This window comes from Myripristis murdjan, chromosome 18 (genome assembly GCF_902150065.1).
Source record: "Myripristis murdjan chromosome 18, fMyrMur1.1, whole genome shotgun sequence".
Lineage (NCBI taxonomy): Eukaryota > Metazoa > Chordata > Actinopteri > Holocentriformes > Holocentridae > Myripristis > Myripristis murdjan.
The window spans coordinates 26,755,842-26,763,181 of NC_043997.1; the positions used below are offsets into that span (position 1 = coordinate 26,755,842).

Consider the following 7,340-nt stretch of genomic DNA (forward strand, 5'->3'; position numbering starts at 1 on the left):
AGATGATGAGGGTTCTGCACTGCATATACTTTATTTCTCTGTCCATCACCTTCCGCTTTTCCTCTGATACCCGATAGAAACGCTAACGGATTGGCTGTGTCTCACCTACATCAATGTCATGCTCTATTAGATGTGTTCGACTTGGTACATCACCAAACAAGCAAGGATAATTGTCAATAAGAGCAGACAGCTCAGCGCACCTCTCCTCAGACAGATGACCAAACAGGGACTCCAGATTTTCCAGTGTTTCAGAGTTCTTTAGCCTGCCATGTAGTTTACATGGCAGAGCTGGGTGGATTTTCTACGCCTTGGCGTTGACAGCAGATAGTTTTGATCTGACACCTGACGTAACAATGTCATGAACGGAGCACAGAGAAAGCAGGACTCAAATGCACAACAAAGACCAGTTGAGATCCAAAAAGCAGGTTTATTACCTGGCAGAGGTCGGTACACGGATAGGCAATCAAACCAGGCAGAGGTGTCCAAAAAAAGTGAGCTGGCGATGAGACAAGACACAAAGGGGGAATATAAGCAGGACTAATGGGGAGTGATTGGACACAGGTGAGGGAGACACAATCAGGGATCAGGTGAACACAGACAAGGAGGGGGCGGGGCAGACAGGAACCTGGAACAGAGACAGGGGTGAGTGATCACAAAATAAAACAGGAAGTGCAAGACATGAAACATGAGAAAATAAAATACTAAACAGACAGTGAAACATGACAAACACTGTAAATGGGCCAGTAAACTTCGCCTGAAAAGGAAAGCTGATAATCGGCAACAAAGCCAGAACCTGATCACCAGGACTAAACCAACACTGCTCGGCTTTACGGTCATAAAGATGCTTCATTTTCTCCTGTGAAGAGGTTAACTTTTCTTTAGCCAACTCTCCAGCTGTGAACAACTGATGTCGAAACCCATTAACATACTCAGCCAAGTTATTTGGAGATTCTGACTGCCCCACAGCATCATGCAACAGAATGAGCGGCCCATGCACTGTATGTGTCACACCCGGGTGGCCGTCTGAGGCCACCCGGGTGTGACACATACAATGCTAAAAAAATAAATAACCTAAAAAAAGATAAAACCTAAAAACTGGACAACGCCACCTAGGAGAGAGCCTAGGACTCTGGAAACAGGTTCTTTTAAAATCAGGATGAGCAGAGAATTAAAATGACCAGACAGATAAAATACCATAAAAAGGGGATTTATTTACAATGCTAGCTCCCCACTCCACAGTCCCAACAAGTCCATAAGGTCCCTCGGTAGCTGCCGTGTAATCCTTGGCCCAGCCCTAATCCCATTCGTGAGTCCTGGCGCCATGCTTCGGCCACCGGATCACCGCGTTGCAACAACACAGCTCCCGGGTCGCAGCAGAGCTGACGACCCAGGCCGGAGTACGTTCGCGTTGGCGACAACGTGACGTCTCGCTGGCGTCTTCCGGGGAAACCCCTTGTCCGTCCCGGCCGCTGCTATCACCTATAGCAGCTCCTGCCGACCCACGGTGCCGTCCGCGTCTCCATTGCGAGGGTGTCACGCGCCAACTCCTTCCTCCCACTTGTGCGCTCCCATCTCCCTTCTGGCCAGTCCTGCCGTCTCTCTCGCCTCCCTCGGCATTTTCCTCGGCGCCGGCCTCCTGACCGCCTGGCCGGCTGGCCGCTTGGCCACCTGGCCACTCCGACCGTCTCGATCCCCGACTGCCGTTTCACCGCCCCCTCACCTTTCCCGCCGGGCCTTTACTCCCTGCAGCCCCTCAGCTGAGGCTCACCTCGTCTCGTCCTCCTTCCCCAGTGGCTGAAAGAAATTGTCAATCCCAGAAGCTTACACGTGCAGGGGCTTTCAATTAAGGTGCCAATCAAGGCCAGAAGTGTGTCTAAAATCATGCGACATGCAAATAAAATTAAGGATAAAACACAAATTCATATAAAACCAAATTCAAATAAAACCATGCATAAATAATAAAAACACCAAGTATATAAAAATCACTACAGAATAAGACATAAAACCCACACTTCTGCCCTGTGACATATGTCCAAAAACAAGCTCATTAGGGCTAAAACCGGTGCTTTCCTGTACAACCTCTCTGGCAGCTAACAGTAGCCACGGCAGTCCTTCCTCCCAATCCTGGTTCAGTTCAACGCAATACCCACGCAACAGAGACTTCAGGGTCTGATGAAATCTTTCCAGAGCCCCTTGACTCTGAGCATGGTATGCGGAAGACTGGCTATGTTTAACACATATGTGATGGGTAGGCTCTCCTCCCCAGTGTTTAGTTTAGCCACACCCTGCAATCACTGATTGCCTGCAGGTGAGTCCAATCCCTCTTATCTTTCAAATGTGGCTGTGAGAAGCCAGCAGCAGGGTTTACCACCTCGACTCCACATTTGAGGGATAGAGATTCAACTAAGGTACACATTTGTGTTGCTGGTGCGATTGTATTGTGGGGGCTTGCATTAATGCGTCCCTCATTTATACAGGTGGTTGCAGGAAGGGGAGCTATGTGAAAACAGTGCTGTGTGCCAGATCCCATTTGAATGAATGGTTTGGCCCTAAACTTGCAGGCCCCAGGTATGTTTAAGTTCTTTTTGGTATGTTTTGTTTAATAATATATTTGTTGTTTTTACTATTGGATGTTCTAATGTTTACAATTATGTTTACTGGAACAGGGAAATGATGCCGGCCATGGCTTAGTTATTGCTGTGTCAGAGGAGCGCTGGCCACTGCTGTTTTTGCCCGTCCACAAACTTGTTCGTGTTACTGTGCTTCTTATGGATTAGTTTTTGAGAGTCATTTCCTGTAACTTATTGGTTTTGTTTGTTTGTTTTTATAAACCAACTTTGTGGGCTTGATTTGTATCAGTACAGGTGGGTTGTCATATGCTTACAGGCGGTGAATCACTGGGTGGAAGGTCTTATTTTGGGTTTTATTTGCATGCTTAAGTTGCTGTGTGTTAATTCTTGTGCCCTTTTGTTTTGCAGTGTGTGTGTGACCTTCCTTCTTCCTCCGTACCTGGTGGTGGTGACCCCTCCCTCCCTCACTTTCACTCCTGTAGGTTCCCTGGCAATTCCCCACCAGTACTGGTACTCATTTACTTATGGCGATCTTTTAGCAAAGGACATATATGTATATTTATGTTTGATAATAAATTGTACATTTTAAATTGGCGCAATCTTGTGCATTATTGAAATTCAGTAGATTTGTGTGTGAATAAAACTAAGGTTGAAGCTGGAAATTCACGCCTCTGCTTCTTCTTCTCTGTATTACAAGAACCTGTAAGAGGGGGGATTCTCTAGGTGAAAGTCCTAGGGTGGCGTTGTCATACTTGTTGTCAGGGCTTATAGTTGCCCTTGTCACACATAGCTGCTTCAGAACTTGAGTAAACAGATGTGATGAAAAATTTGAGCCTTGGTCACTCTGAATTATTTTTGGAATTCCAAAGATGGAAATGAACTGTAACACATCCCTCTTTGCACAAGGCCAGAAGAAGTATCTCAGAACATAGTCATAAGTCTTATGGACTCCCACATGGCCTGACCGATCATGAGAAGTCCTCAACACTTCATCACGAAACGTGGAAGAAACAACAATCTTTTTCCCCGTGCCTTATCCACTTCCTTACCAACAGTTCATACTGCAGCAAGTAACCATTTGCAGCACTCTCTGCATCCTCAGCAGTGCGAACACTGTTGAAAAGCTGGCTCAGAGAGGGATCAGCTCTCTGCTCCGCCACCAGGTCACTGCGAGAAACAGACAAAAGAGAATCAAGAATAGCCACAGAGAAGACCCCACTCTCCTCTGCTCCAACCCGCTCAGGTGCAGGCTCAGGCTCCGCCCCTGCACGGCACATAGCCCGTGTCACCGCACAAGCTGTAAAAACACCAGGAAAACACTGAGCACTCTCATCTGGGTTTCCTGTAACAGAAGGTGAAGACGTTACTATGGGAGGTGGCGGACCATCAGCCCACACGCGACTACCAGCAAGATCGTTACCCAGAATGATGTCCACGCCTTCAATTGGCGGTGCAGGACGCACACCCATGGCAACCTCACCTTGAACCAAACCACAGCTCAACACCAGTCTATGCAGCGGAACAGGTAACACCATTAACCCCATCCCTCAAATCAGAACATGGTCTCCAGTATTAGTCTCCTAGGAAAAAGGCAACACAGAGCTCTGAATGTATGAATTAAAAACCCCAGTATCTCTCAGAATTTTTACCGGCACGGTGACATCACTCCCCACTTGCGACACACAGCCGTCAGACACGAAAGCGGAGAAGTCTGCCTCCTCCAAGCTGCCCTTCACTCCAGCTTCCACCTGCTGACAGGGAGAAATAACAGGCCTGACATGTTTAAGAGTAGCAGCAAGCGCAGCAGATTTTACCTGCCCCCCATTATTCCCACGTCTAGGACAGTCAGCTTTCCAATGTCCCCTGGCTTTGCAGTAGTTACATACTTTGGTCGAGTCAAACTATCTGACCCTGTGCAGCACGTTCTGGCCTAACGTTACTGCTTGCAGGAAACTTACTGCCATCTCCCCTGTAACCAAATTCACCCCGACCCCGGTGCTCCCGGCCACTCCTGTGTATAAGCACATATACATCTGCCAGTTTAGCGGCCTCTGCAGCAGTCAAGGTCAAGGTAAAACTTTATTGTCCCCAAAGGGCAATTTGTTTCACAGACAGCAGTAAAAACAAAGAAATACAGAATAACACAAACACCAAGTCACACACAGACAATAACACAACAACAACAACAACAACAACAAAAAACAAAAAAGGGGGGTGGGGGTGGATTGGGGGGTGACCAAGGGTTACAGGAAGCTGTTAAGTCTATTCATCACTATTTGTATCTGCGACCTGAAGGTAGCAGCCCTCCCTGTATAACAGGGAGAGATCATCAAGGTGCGTGCCAGCGATTTTACTACACATCCTAACAATATGTGTCAGTCTTTTCCTGTTTTTAAGGGAAAGTGACCCAAACCAACATATAAAAGCAAAGGTTAAAATACACTCAATAAAACAAGAGTAAAACATTCTCATAAAAGACTTGTCAACATTAAAGCTTCTTAATAACAGACACATTATTAACAAACTTAATAATGTGTCTGTTCTCATACTGACTCTGGCACTCATTTGTGTATAAAACAAATAAAAGTGGTGGGAGGACACAGCCTTGAGGGGAGCCAGTGGAAAATAAAAGGGCATCTGATAAGACCCCGTTTACTCTCATCAGATGCCCTTTTATCTTCCACCTGATGACAGTAAGTAGTCTTCACCTTATGTTCACTGATATAAACAGCAATGTGGCTGGGAACAGAGTTCTTAAGCTGCTCTAAAACGACCAGAGGCCTGTATCACGAAGCAGGATTAAGGGGTTAGCGAGATAACTTCAGGCTCAACTCCGGATTTTCTGTATCACAAAGCTGGTTCACCTCTGATCGGGATAGAAAACCTGTCCTAATCCTATCCTGAACGCTAGCCTGCTCCGGGGCAGGCTAACTTTCAGGATAGGATTGAATCCTACATAAAGCACCGCCCCCTGGCCAATCAGCTGTTTGCCAAACCGTGGCCTGACCAATAATTGACGATCCCATTGAACAACGAGTCCAAATAAGGAGAGCATTACGGCATTAAAGGATTTTCCTTGACCGGCCATATCCGTAACATTTTGCCGACAACCCTCTGTATGAGAGAGAGGCTGTAATATTAATGTGAAGCAGCTTCAGCCTGGCTAACAGCTGCCTGCTGTACAGAGCTGACACTCTGTGGGAGAGGAAAACAGAAATGAGAAATCGTTTCTGTTTTTTTGTTGTTGTTGTTTTTTAAATTTGATAATTAAAAGTATTTTTAGAGTCATTTCACAACATTTTAGGGACATTTAAAATGGCTCAATTAATTAGCTCTAAATATTTTTGGGGGGCAAATTATTCCTGGGTGAGAGAATGGGCCAGATTGACAGTTCGCTGATGCAAATATGAAAAAGGATCATTTGTACCCTTCATTCAAGAGGGCGAGTCGGCATTTATAGTTGCCTTTTGTTCCTGTTCAAACGCAGCTCAGTATCTGATTTTATTCAGGCTGTCAACCTGATGCACTGACTGACGTGATTAATTTTTGGCGTCCGCTTCATTTTATTATAGCCTGTATAATAAATGGCAATAAATAAATGTAGCCTATAATAAAATGGCAAACTTACAAAATGCAATGATATTCTTGTGTTTTGGGGGATTTTTTGAGGGATTACACCTGGAGGAATTAAATATCTCTCATAGACGCAGCACATCTGTGCAGTGCAGTGAGTTCATAGGTTTCAGCGTCAGATGTGGACTTAAGCCACCGATGTGTAATTTGCGCATTTAGTCGGCAACTCCTCATACTTTTTGTTTTTCCTCCTCATACTTGTTTTTCCTCCTCATACTTTTCCAGTAGGCTATAATATGCCTCACCTCCGCCGTGACATACGCTGTGCTTTTTTCCTTGTCGCTCATGTTTGTGATTGGTCGCCTGCCTCAGACTCCGCCCCTTATACGTGCGCGTTCACGGCTCCTGATGAGGCAAACCTGGATCGAATGAGCGAGTTGATAACCAGCGTCGTGATACCGCTTATCCCTGATCACCATGATCTCGATTAGTGTATCCGGACAGGTCTGGCTAATCCAGCGAAAACTAAGCTTGCTTCGTGATACAGGCCTCAGGTCACACAGAGCGTCATAAGTGTCAACCTCCAATGCATCACACCACTGACTGAAATGAGTCACCAGCTCCCTGGCAAACTCAACATGTGTCTGCTTACCAGACTTCTCCCATGTCCTGAACCTCTGTCGATATGCCTCCGGCACCAACTAAGCCCATATAACAGCATCTTTAACCGTTGCATAAACTTTTCTTTCAGCCACTTGTCCTCTTGTCCTACAAGGACAAGAGGAAAAACCAGCAACAGGGACAACAAGTGGAGTGGAGGAGTCGGCACAATTTTGACAACATAAAGGCTTTAGAATGTTGTTCACATTTGACAGTACGAAGGTTCTAGAATGTTGGTGTTGGGATTACAAAAACAAAGGTTTTAAAATGTTAATGTGACAGTACAAAGACTTTTTAACAAGGGACAATACAAATGTTCTAGAATTTAGTGTTTGTATTGTGACAACACAAACATTATAGAATGTTAACATGTGACAATTCCAAGGTTCTAGAATGTTGGTGTTTGTATTGTGACAACACAATCGTTTGAGAATGTTTGTTAGCATGTGACGATGCCAAGTTTCGAGAATGTTGGTGTTGGTATTGTGATAACACAATGCTTTTAGAATGTTGTTAACATGTGACAACACAAAAGTT

The 7,340-nt window shown here is 45.5% G+C and overlaps 1 long non-coding RNA gene across 1 annotated transcript; it reads left to right on the forward strand.

The window, feature by feature from the left end:
* Positions 1–2,368: 2,368 nt before the first annotated feature.
* On the forward strand, positions 2,369–3,134 carry LOC115376857 (uncharacterized). The gene is made up of 3 exons (XR_003929861.1): positions 2,369–2,408; positions 2,478–2,568; positions 2,667–3,134. It is a non-coding gene; the product is annotated as an uncharacterized LOC115376857 (long non-coding RNA).
* The last annotated feature ends 4,206 nt before the right edge of the window (positions 3,135–7,340 follow it).